Raw genomic sequence first — 13121 nt, forward strand, 5'->3', positions numbered from 1 at the left:
TACGGCCAAGGCTGATTGCCCACCAATCCGACGATCGTTCATGATGAAAAAGAGGTGGCGCAGGCGCAAAGGAGCCTGGGTCTCCGAGCAGTCTTTGTCTGCATAGGCTGATGGGTAGGTTGGGGTGTTCTGCCTTTTCTTCTTTCTGAATGAATTGGCGCTAGAAGTTAGCAAGAAGCTTTTGTAAGATTGGCGACTAAATAGCAGGGTGGGGACGCAAGGAACCTGAATCAAAACTAAACGAGGGTATTTTTTATTTTTTGTTTATTTCAGATAATGTCAATCCCCATTGGGATTTTTACAGGATGGGCGTATAATTGAACGCAAACTATATATAATAATGGCGTTACAAAGGTTACAAATACATGAATATAGAAGAAAAACAGTTAGCCAGTAATAAACAATGTCATACACAGGATATCTGCTAGGTAATAATGGCAATACAAATGATGGCGATACAAAGGTTACAAATACATGAATATAGAAGAAAAACTGCAGGTAATAAATAATATCATACACAGCATATCTGCTAGGTATTAATGCGGTTATACATAGTAAATAACATATTAATACAATAGCTTTCTAATTCAGTAATGATAATGACCTGTTATATTTGGTTCAAAAATGGTTTACACATTGTGTAGTACTTCTATAAGGGCTACAAATTTCGTCAATGATGTGCTATTAGTGATTCGTGGATCCAAACCTTTCCATTCCGTAGTTGCACGTGGAGAAAATGAATATCTAAAATACTCAGAGCTGAAAAAATATTCTTGAGAGTATTTGGGTGCTTATGCGGGGAAGGTCTGCATTCATCCAAGGATATATACAACGAGCTATCCATGTTTAGTGCATTATGTAATAACTGGCAGAGTATATTTAGTCGTGCTAGTTTGGTGCGATTTTGTAAAGTAAGAATAGAGGCCTTATTAAGCAATTGGGACGGCGAATCAGCAATCATATACTTCTTATATATAAATCTAACTGTCTTTCGCTGTACTCCTTCGATTTTGTTAATAAGCTGCTGTGTATAAGGGAACTCATTGTGTTACCGTTACCGTATTCATGTTAGAGAGGACTTCACTGTTTTGCGCTCTTCCTGGTTGTTTAAAGCTGAGTTTTTTTCCTGCAAAGAAATCGACATTGTAAGCTACTTTCCTGTCTTTAAATTCACTGAAGTTTATAATTTCTTTCTGCTTTTACATGACCAGGTTATAAATATACCTGGTATAGGGCGGCGTCGCTATAAATGCGGAGAGCGATGTGCTGGTCTTGCGTCTCAGTTATCTGGCGTTGTCGGTGATCTCTTCCTGTACATTTGGTGTTGGTTGGGAAGTGGTTTTGGATCCGTTACCAATGGTCTCCATGGTGCTGTAAGGTGGTTCAATATGGGAAAGTGTAGGTTTGCTTCGTCAAAGATACGAGTAAGGAGGCGGTACCCGCTGGGCGCGTGTCGCTGGCGAGTGTCATGAGTGGCTCGATACGTGGCAATAAGTGCATCCATTGGTGGGAGTTGATGTTAAAGGAAACTGCGTCTCAGTTGCAAACTTTCAGGTTATTGATAAATGCGCCATCAGATGGAAAATAAAATTAGTTGCAGACATGCAGTAGCGAAGATTCTGAAATATAGCAGCCGTATAAGGCGAGACGCTTGTCTTAGAACCGTCGAAAATGTTCAAAAATCGATTTTTAGACACTCATTTTCGGAACGTTTATCCTTTAGAGCGCCTGCACTCAAATTAATAACACTGAATTCGGACAGGAAATTCGACAAAATCGGCTTTCAAACCGACACGGCATCCACGAAAACTACGTGCCGAAGGTGGGAACCGAACCCACAACCTCCGCGATCGCGGGTTTGGTTCCCACCATCGGCACGTTGTTTTTTCTTCTACTTTGTGTTTAATTCTCTTTCCCCTAAACAAATTACGTTACTAATTTATGTGATTATCGAAGTATAAATTTAAAAAAAAAGACAAAGTACAATCCCCAATGCTTTCCTTGGCCTCGCCGAATGTTCGCTTCTTTCCTTCATGTACTATAACGAGCACCCTCATTTCCCCTTCATTTATCTGCTTGTAGCTTACGAGGGTCTCGGTTCTGGCAGTCTTGAAGCCATAGGTAGCGTAAGAGGGTTTTAGCACAGCTTTCGCCCTCGCTCTTGATCACGTTTTGCGTGACGCTGGCGGTAACACAGGACGTTCCAAGTCCACCGCTATGGTTGAGGGTGGCGCTGGTGAACACTCTCAAGGTTCGTATACAGACAACATTAATACCCAAGAAAGTAGCAGGTGGGACAGCGGCCAATGTAGCTCAGTTGGAAGAACACCGGACGCGATATTCGGAGGTCGTGGGTTCGGTTTCAACCATCGGCACGTTGTTTTTTCTTCTACTCTGTGTTTAATTCTCTTTCCCCTAAACAGAATACATTACTAATTTATGTGATTATCCAAGTAAAAATTAAAAAAAAAAAAAGAAAAAAGACAATATACAATCCCCAATGCTTTCCTCGGTCTTACCGACTGTTCGCTTCTTTCCTTCATGCATTATAACGAGCACCCTCATTTCCCCTTCATTCAGCCAGGGTAATTCGCAGGTTAATATATATATGAAGACCCGTTAGAATAATATAATTTTGTATGTTATTTATTTATGTTTGCGACGAGCGCGAATGTAATGTTCTTCACGATGTCCGCGATCGATTGCGGCTCATATTGAGCGATGTGCTGAGCATTATTTAGCATATTGTGGAACATTTTATTCAAATGCGCGTCATGTTATTCTGCTTATTTTTCATCCCTTATAACCAATTCTACTTTGGAGTATAAAACTCAATGTCCCGTATATACAATACTTAAATATCCTGCCCGATCAGAGCTGGTTGTACGTGGTCAATTCGTTCATTATGATCTTAATGATTTTTCAAACAAAATCTAATACTCTAAGAAATAGCGCTGCTTGACTTTGTACGGATCCTAACAATGCTCACTCGATTTCTGGGACCGTTGGTGAAGAGTCACTCGTTGAAATTCGGAAAAGTGAAAACAAAGAAAAGCTACTTCACGACTCTGGGCCTGTTTCGGCAATATCGTGCTGGAGTGATCGCTCAAGGTAACTGCAGTTACATTAGCAGCAGTTTCGGTGTCTTTTTTTGTCCGAAAATATGCACGGGTAGTACTGCAGGTGAATCGAACTCACAGCGCGGTTTCCCTGCCTTCGATTAAGATCATACGCACACGGAATATCACGTCTGAGCTTCTTATGGCCTGGTAGTATATACATCAAAACATGCACGAGCTGCAGGCGTTTGTTTTTGCGCCATTCGTCGTGTGGCCGAAATGAAATCACGACAATCAAGAATTGCAAACAAACTGATCAAGTTTCAGTGCAGACCTCCAACGCACGATAGCTGCCAAAGCAATTCGTCGCCGAAGGGTCTACAACTGTCGCGCTCAAAGCCTCTGCCATTCGCTCTCATCATTATCCGACCGCAAGAAAGAAGTGAAACCAGATAGCATTTTCTTTTCTGTGCCTTGTGGCGAAACCAAACGCACCACCGCTTGCAGGAATATCGGAAATTATGCTCGAAATCGCAGCAGCGCCGCGCATCCAATGCAGACGGCCCATGCTTTTGCCTACACCACGAAAGTCACTGCGGTCGCCAGCGCCCCCGCATCTCCACTGACATCACGGGCTGACGCTTGTCTATAGGAAAGGGTGATTTGTAATTCTTACACTAAAGAAAGGTGGTTGACTTTGGCGTTGTTAATGCGGCAGATGAGTACTTTCCGGTGATCCAGTTTTGTGTACCTAGTTGCAAATGGACTATACTCTCCTCTATTTAGACAGTGAACTCGTCACAGTCTAAAACGTGGAGACTACGAGGCTTATGTTGCTGTAAACTTCTTCCACACAGGACGCACAGTGTGATCCTAGTGGAAGCGAGGGGCTGCGTGGACTACATCCAGCGTACCATGCAGCAGCGCATCGACCTCAATGGCAACAAGTCCTGGGTTACGACGCGAATGCAGTTCGCAATGCAGGAGCCCGGTTCGCTCCACTCCAGGCTCTGAGTTTGATGGTCACAGCACTGCGTTTTTTACACGCATTTATGTCGCGACTAGTTTGATTGCTCAGCGGCTGCTCCGTAAAAACAGCGACCACAAGAAGAGAGTGCAGTGCAATGTGTAAAGTGACGCAGCAACACTAAATGCTAGCTCGCAATACGAAAAACTAAACCAAATGTATACCAACTGAAGCTGACGTGAGGCGCACGAGGAGGAAACATATGATGCCACCATTTGGAGTTTGCAAACTCTTAATTAAATTTGCATATGCACCCAAGGACTGAATTATGCCTAGGCTTCAATTAATTACATCTGCTACAAACCCGAACATCCCTATAGGATGTAGCGTGTACTCACCAAGTGCTACAATTAAACCTCCCTTGTGCCGTTGATGTGTTTGAACCACAACAGATTAGCATTATGTGTTGGAGCATAGAGAGGAAACATCCTTTTGCAGACATCCCGCCTGACGCCCCTAGGTATTATGCAGAAGTTTTATTGAAATAATTTTTTTTTTTTTGTTTAGAGAATGGATTCCTAGTCCATGACCCCCTCAGCTGCAGATAGACTTAACGAAACATTTTTAGACAGAATGTGTACAAATTGTCAGTACTTACAAGATCCCAGTAACTGAGGCCCAGTATGAGTCGAGACACTGCATTCACCACTTATATGTCAGAATCTGAAGAGCACTGTCAGAAATGTTTCAATTGTGGTGTTCAAAAGCAAAGAAAGTGGTCTGTCGTACAATGAGTTAAGAGTTCATTACAATTTCGGGCACCACCACAAAGCTCTACCTTGGGCACCACAGACTATGCAAAGTTGATTGCAACGTGAGCAGTCGCGCTTTCAGCATATTTAAAGGTTTGCGGGCTTTCTCACATACTGCAAATATCTCCTGTAGTCTTTTCTAACGATGCTTTAATGACACTACCGGCTCCTGCTTGCTTGAGAGCCAGGCCTCTCTCACACAGCTTCAAGACTTGGTTGTGCCACTCGTCACAAGACTGATGACAGCGGAAGTCAAGTAATCTTTCTAGTACTTTGCAGCACTGTCAACAAAAAGCAGAATTCAGGAAACTTTCCAAGCACCGAGCAAGTTAGTTGCGGTCCCAATTACCCCACTATATCCTTTTGTTCCTCTATGTTGCATCATGGCGCAATTGTCATTCAAAACATGACCTGGCATCAACAAATGCCATTCAGTAGCTACTGTTGCCTGAAACGTCCTTTCCTAGTTACGTGCATGACTGCCAGTAACTAATACACATACAAAGAGATCCTGAACAGAACCTGAGTCATACTGCCTATCAGACTATAGAATAAATAATTAAAATGACGCCTATAGTACAGCAAACTGTACCGCCAAGTAATGAAGTACTGTAGACACTGGTAAAAAGCCATTACAGTGCAAGGAGTGCTGTTGCTTTCTGGTCATGCTTTGTTTATAAAAGTGTAAAACCAGAAGCCAAATGAGCCTGTCAGATATGCTTACCAGTCCAAGTATTGGCAAAGAACCTGAATGATAAGCTGATATTCATTGCTGTTGTCCATTGCGCAATAAACATTTCACAGTCAGACACTTTGCATCTCTTTTCTTTATGTTCATCAAAAATGAAACACAACTTTACATGAAGGCCAACCGTGTCAACGAAGCTTAAAAACATGTAGCAAGATGTTATTAAAAGTTACCAGCTTAACACTCCCACTTCATTTCAAAGATTCTTTTCCAAGCAATAATTACATTTGCTTTCGGAAAGACTTTTGCAAACAGAAACTTTAGTACAGAAGTTTACAAAGTGAGTTTTGAAGCAGTCAGATGTGGTGAAAAACATGAAAAAAATTTAATACGAAAATTTACATACAAAGTGAGTTGTGAACCAGTCAAATGTGTCAAAAAAAAAAAAGGGGATAGGACCAGTACCCTGCTCGTCATGAAAAAGACAACTATACAAATTCTTCCAGGTGTGTTTAGAACAAAACCTGCTAATGGAAAAAAAAGAGGAGACTGGAGGGAGACTTGGGCGTTCTACGACAACAGTGGGTTCCCATAGGCAACGTCAGGGCGTTCATCAATCTCAACCTGCTCGAAGGTGTAGTTCCAGTTGCTGCGGCACTTATCTCCGCACTTTGATGAGCCACACTTAGGGCAGGGAAAGTGGCAGCCGGGGCACTCTAAGCGTAGGTGATCGCACATGTCCATGTTGATTGCAATGTGGATCCCCCGGGCATTGTAGTGGCGCAGGGAACGAGAGCTGCAATGGCAACAATTCCCATGCCGTCTCGCACAACTGCACTGAAATACAGCTGATATGCAAGCTAGAAGCTTGACACAGAGCTTTAAGCTAAGCTGTCCATTCACCACACCATCAAGGAATGTCGACTGAACTACATAATTTCTTCTTGGAGACAGAGGCCCTTTGTCCATAAAAACCATGTGCCAACAAAATGGAAATATCTATGTCACAAGCTGCCTCACCTATACAATGGAGGTTGTGGGACCTTCTACCTCAGATATAGAGCCAAATTCACGGTACTTCGCTACTCCTCTGAGCAGGATTCAACTTGCCGATGGGGCTCCGGCCGCGCGTCCTTGATGCGGGCACTTCGTAGGCAGCCGAGAGCATAAAAACGCATACAGCAGCACTCCCGCGCCAGTGTGTTCTGGGAAGGTTCAGTCTTCGGGGCCTCTCTCGCGGCCGCTCCGGGAATGCGTATTGTGTTTCATCGGGCCCGCGATCGACGCATCGTTCACCTCACCTGGACGGTCGCCTAAAACCGAGCAACCCAGCCTTCGACGCCTCAACAAGAAATTCGATAGAGTTCCATTTCGCCACAGACTGTTGTTTATTCGAACATTATATTCGCCATTTTTTAACCCTACTCGGACTTAGTATTTTTTCGCTGTGTTTTCTACGTAACCCTTGCTCACACTTATTATATCTGGAATGCATGCGTTATTATCATTTTTATCGCAGCGTTTTGTTCATTGCCGGGTTTTCCTCTTGTCATTTATCTAGTCGTCTTTTATCAATATCTTGTCGTGGCGCTTTATATTTTCCATTGTACTCTATTATTATGCAGAGTAATTTGGACTACTAAACATTCAATTGTTCGTAAAGAAAGTGACCTTTTTTGAACCTATTCCTCAATCACCCACCGACACACGTACTTCATTGGTTGACCTGCCTAACTTTTAAATGTGTTCTCAACAGTCATAGAGGGACGGCAAGTAACCGTAAAGGGAATCCCGCGTCTGTTTTGGCCGTAAAGGCGGGGGTTTGTGACATAATTGGCGTCCGTAAACAGGACTGGTCAACCAAGTGTCGGTGAGAGAAAGAGGAGTAGGCGAAAAAAAAAATTTAGTGTGGTGACCTTGCACTGCATAACGCTTCACCCCTAAGATGGCTGATGCAGGGTAAGAATGACTTGTTGAGTATGACCGAACGTTTGGCATTGAGGGTAAGGAGCTGCTCGAATGAGTAGATAAGGAGCGCACTCGTCGTAGAGAAGAACCCAATGACTAACGTGCGCGGCGGAAAGAGGACGCAGAACTGCAGTTGCAGAAGGCCCAACTCCGGATAGCAGAGATGGAGAAAGAAAAGGAGTCACGGATGGCGGAGATGGAGAAAGAAAATGAACTAGGGTCGCAGAAAGCCCAACCCCGGATAGCGGAGATGGAAAAAGAAAAGGAGTTACCGATGCTCCGACGAGACCTACCGAATAATCCGGCAACTGACGCTAATAGCACCAGAGAGACAAGGTCAGAAAATGTGAATGGTCAAGTTGCTTGGCCCGAACGCATAAGCCCGCCCGAGCTGCTTCCGGTTTTTAATGAGGGCACGGACGACTTTGACACTTACCTCATGCGTTTCGAGCGCGTCGCTGAGTGTCAGAGTTGGCCTCGCGACCAGTGGGCTACAGCCTTTAGTCAGCGTTTAAGCAGCGAAACGCTCAGCGTTTTTAGTCGCATGTCTGCGTCCGAGTGCTTGGACTACAACAAGCTCCGGCAAGCACTAATGATTCGCTTCCGTATGACAGAGGAAGGGTTCAGAAAAAAAATCAGGTCTGCTAGTCCCCGGAACGAGGAAACGTGTTCACAGTTCGTGAAGCGTCTACATAAATTCCACACAGATGGATAGAGCTATCGGACACAAAGAAAGAGTACGCAGATCTCTTCGACCTGATTGTACAGGAACAGGGTGGCGTATACAGGGTGGCCAGTTTCTCTAGCACGATATTCCCCCCGTCTTTCAGCAAATCTGTAGTTATCTGATCCTCTCCAGCTGATTTCCCCCTTTTCATAGTTTCTAATGCTTTCTTGACCTCGTCCTTCGTCACTGGTGGAATGTCTGACTGTTTTTCCCTACCGCCAATTTCATTATGGTCCTGACTACTTTGGCTACTGTAGAGATCTGTGTTGAACTCGTCGGCTACTTTGACTATCTTGTCCATATTCGTGATGACGTTGCCCGCCTTGTCCCTTATCGCATACATCTGGTTTTTGCCTATGCCCAATTTCTTCTTTACCGCTTTAAGGCTTCCTCCGCTCTTTACAGCATGCTCAATTTTCTCCATGTTATACTTCCTTATATCGGCCACTTTGCGCTTATTGACTAGCTTTGATATCTCGGCCAATTCGATCTGGTCTGTTGGATTGGAAGCTTTCATACTCTGGCGTTTCTTAATTAAATCTTTCGTCTCCTTACACAGCTTACCGGCATCCTCTCTAACTATCCTACCGCCTACTTCTACCGCGCATTCAGTAATGATATCTCTGAAATTATTATTAATTGCTTCTAGGGCAATGTCGCCATTTTCGGTTAGAACTGAATACCTATTCCGTAGCGATATCCTGAATTCTTCTGCCCTCCCCCTCACCGCTAATTCGTTGATGGGTTTCTTTCTTACTAATCTGTTGTGTTTCTTCTTCAGATTCAGGCTAATTCGGGACCTCATCATCCTGTGGTCACTGCATCGCACTTTCCCGACTACCTCTACATCTTGCATAATGGCGGGGGTTGAACACATTACGAAGTCAATTTCATTTTTAGTCTCCCTCTTAGGACTTTTCCATGTCCATTTCTGGTTGTTCTGTTTGCTGAAGAAGGTATTCATGATTCTTAAGTTATTGCTCTGCTGAAGAAGGTATTCATGATTCTTAAGTTATTGCGCTCTGCAAACTCAACTAGTAACTCCCCCCTGCTATTCCTAGAACCAATGCCATAGTCACCTACTGCCTGGTCTCCTGCCTGCTTTTTCCCTACTTTGACATTGAAGTCGCCCATTAGGACAGTACACTGCGTCTTTACTTTTCGCATTGCCTATTGTACATCTTCGTAGAAGCTTTCAACTGCCTGGTCATCATAACTACATGCAGGTGCATAGGCCTGTGCAACCTTGAGTTTATACCGCTTATTAAGCCTAATTACGATGCCTGCTACCCTCTCATTAAATACTATAGAATTCATCTATATTACCCGCTATATACTTATTGAAAAGGAAACATACTCCTATTTGTCGCCTCTCTGGTAAACCTCGATAACACAGTACATGCCCATCCTTAGTACAGTATATGCCTCATTCGGCCTCCTAGCCTCTCTAAGCCCTATGACATCCCATTTCATACCCTGTAGTTCCTCTAACAGCACCGCTAAACTAGCTTCACTAGTTAGGTTTATAGCGTTAAACGTTGCCAGGGTCAGTTTCCAATGGCGGCCTGTCCAGCGGAGCCAGGAATTCTTAGCACCCCCTGCTGCGTCACAGGTCTGACCGCCGCCGTGGTCAGTTGTTCCGCAGCCGCTGGTGACTGAGGGCCGGGGTTTTATGGAGCTTATCATGAGAGATTGTGGCCAATTACTGCACCAGGGTGGCCAACTCCTGTTCTGGTGAGGGAGTGCGTTGCCGGAGGTGTTCACCGGCATCAGGTCGCACCCCAAAAATGATTATACAATTCCATCGACACGCCGATTTTTTTTTTAATCCGGTGGAGAATTGCGCAGCACCAGGATTTGAACCCTAGTCTTCTTGCATGCGAAGCGGATGTTCTACCGCTACGCCACCGCTGCAGGAAAGAAAAGGGGGTGATTATTGCGTAAGAAATACTTCAATTTACTTGTACAAAGCAGAATACGACCTTTCTCTGCCATTTGATAAGATGTGTCACACGGTGTGAAAATGTTCTATGTTGACGGTTCCTTCCTTTCTTCTCTGCGCGCATCCGTGGCAGAATCTTTATATTTCCCATGCGTTGGCGAAACAAAAACAGTTACGTGGAAACTTGGCCAAAAACTCATTTTACTAAACCTCCCTTTGAACTTGATAATTTCAGAAAAGTGTTGAGCCTGTTTCATTGTAATATGACTGAGCAAACTGCGACCATGACCTTGGTGAAGCACACAACACAGACTGAGCATCGCTCATTTGCTCTAGGCCGTACTGTGTGCTCCGCACTGCTTCTTGGAGATCATGGAAGAATACCAGCTACTGTAAGCCAAAAACTGTTATCACATGCGAAATCTGCCCTCAGCATCAACACGCTAGATTTTTTTCTTGCCTTCCAAACAATCATGATATAAAAGCAGCACCGTGGATAAATTCCTCGGGGGGGATGCAGCCTTTTAAAACGGAAAAATAATAAAAAAGCAGATTTTCGGAAGAGTATATTCAGTTTTTATTACCTATCCCTCTATAATTATTTATGCCTAATTCATCATAGAAATAATGAATAATAATTACATATCAAGCCGGCACAGAAAATGTTGTGAATTCTTATGCTTTCTTTTGATCACTTCAGCAGTCACTTCTGAGTGGAAGAGATGCTTTCAAGTTTCCCAGGTCTGAAACTCAAGCCTGCAAATGTACATGCTCCTCGAGAAGGTGGGGAATCAGGCAACTGATACTGGCTTCTGCCCCCGCGGGTCAGCTGCTCCGACTGTTTGTACTCATTGTTGGCAGTCCTTGTGCATTCTCTTCCTTAACCATTTTTGAGATCGCTGTTTTTACAATCGCCCGAAATGCCAACAAATCAATTGCTGCATGGTCGCTCATGATGCAACATGCGTTCGGTGCACGGAAGCGAAAGCCGTCCACACCGCGACTTCATCAACACTTCCAACTTCTCCAACAGCAGAACTTAGAAAGCAAAGAAATTTAGAAAATGGTCCTTGCCTTGCCCTGTGATACCTATAAAAAATTACCACAATGCCGACAAATCCTGCAAATTCTCCGGGCCTGGACACATGTGACTCACGTACCTTGAGAACCCGCCAGCTCAGATCTTATGAAACTTAGCAGTTCTTCAAATGTCCATGCTGTGAGCCTACCGTGAAAATTTAGTTGAAAAACGAGTTGGCGTTCTTTCAACCTTCTAGGGCTGTTTTCTCAGAATCAATTTATTGCCTAGCGTGGTTGCTTCGGACTGTGGCCTCTTGCCCTTCATACAGGTTCCTGAGGAGACAGATGAGGTGAATTGGAACTCCCATTTCTTGGAGAGCTTGCCACAATCTACTTTAATCTACGCAGTCAAACACTTTCGCATAATCAATAAAGCAGAAGTAGATTGGTTTCTGGAACTCTCTTGCCTTTTTCATGATCCAGCGAAGATTGGCAATCTGGTCTCTAGTTCCTCTGCCCTTGCGAACCCCAGCTTGCACGCCCGGACGCTCCCGATTCACAAACTGCTGCAGCCTACCTAGGAGGATTTTCAACATCACCTTGCTAGCATGCGAAATAAGCGCGATGTGAAGTGGAACTCAAGAGACTTCTGATGCGCGTACAAAAAGAGAGTGAGAAGTTTGGGCTTAAACTGAACATTAGAAAGACAAAGATCATGGCGTCTTGCCCTATCAAGCCCTGGAGCATCAATGGACAAGAAGTGGAAGCTGTGACAGATTTTCTCTTCTTGGGATCGAAGATTACCCGGAAAGGAGACTGCAGCCCTGAAATTAGAAGACGCCTGCTTCTGGGAAAGAGAGCCATGGCTAGCCTTGACCGCCTAGTAAAGAGCGGAGCCATTAGTCCGCCAACCAAGATCCGTATAACTCGTGCTATGGTCTTTCCAGTTGTGATGTATGAATGCGAGAGTTGGACTGTGAAGGCTGACCGCCGAACAATTAACGCGTTTGAATTGTGGTGCTGGCGGAGACTCTTGAGAGTTCCTTGGATTGCCAGAACATCAACTGAGTCGATATTGTCGACCAAAAACCCTGACTGCTCACTGGAGGGTCAAATTCTAAAGTTAAAGCTCAGCTACTTTGGTCATCTGATGAGAAGAGAGGAGTCGCTGGAGAAAGATTTGATGTTGGGAAAGGTTGAGGGTCACCGGAGAAGGGGTAGGGGTAGGCAGCGAACGCGATGGTTAGATGACATCCTCGAGGCGCTGTAGATGAAGTTATGTGATGTTAGGAAGATAGTGAGAGACCGGAAAGCGTGGCGTGATATGGTTCATAGGGTCACGAAGAGTCGGACACGACTGAACGTCTGAACTGAACTGAGTTGTGGTTGCGTAGTCCAGCCGTATCTTTGAAACTGCTTATCAGGTTTTCATGAGTTTTTTTTTTTTTTTTTTTTCATTTTATACCTAAATAAATTTGTCAGAGTGCGAGAATCTTGTTTTTTGGTCAAGATATTGTATCTGAAATAATGATAACCAATTAAAGCTTGGTTAATGCAGGCCTAATTAGTAACACTAAATCTGGGGCTGCGCTAAAGTCTTCCAGCGAGGAAACCTTGCTTCACCCTGAGGCAACTATTCAGGAGTGACCATAATGAATTTCACAGAGCCAGCCCATTTTGCAAATTCTCCAGGCATTTCCTAAGGAAAATATGAAACCTTGATATACTCCTATAACTTAAGAATTTGTGAGCCCAGCTCAGTAGTTCTTGCGAGCGGGCTATTTGGCTGTACGACTCCGGCGACCGCTGGCGCTGCATAGTTATACGCAAGTACAACACACACACAAGAGAATTAAACCAAGACGTTCACACAGATGATGCGCATCATCTGCGTGAAAGTCCTGGCCCAATTCTCGCTTTTGTGCGTTGTGTCTGTGT

Source organism: Amblyomma maculatum, chromosome 1 (assembly GCF_055883805.1).
Source record: "Amblyomma maculatum isolate TAMU_Amacu chromosome 1, ASM5588380v1, whole genome shotgun sequence".
NCBI lineage: Eukaryota > Metazoa > Arthropoda > Arachnida > Ixodida > Ixodidae > Amblyomma > Amblyomma maculatum.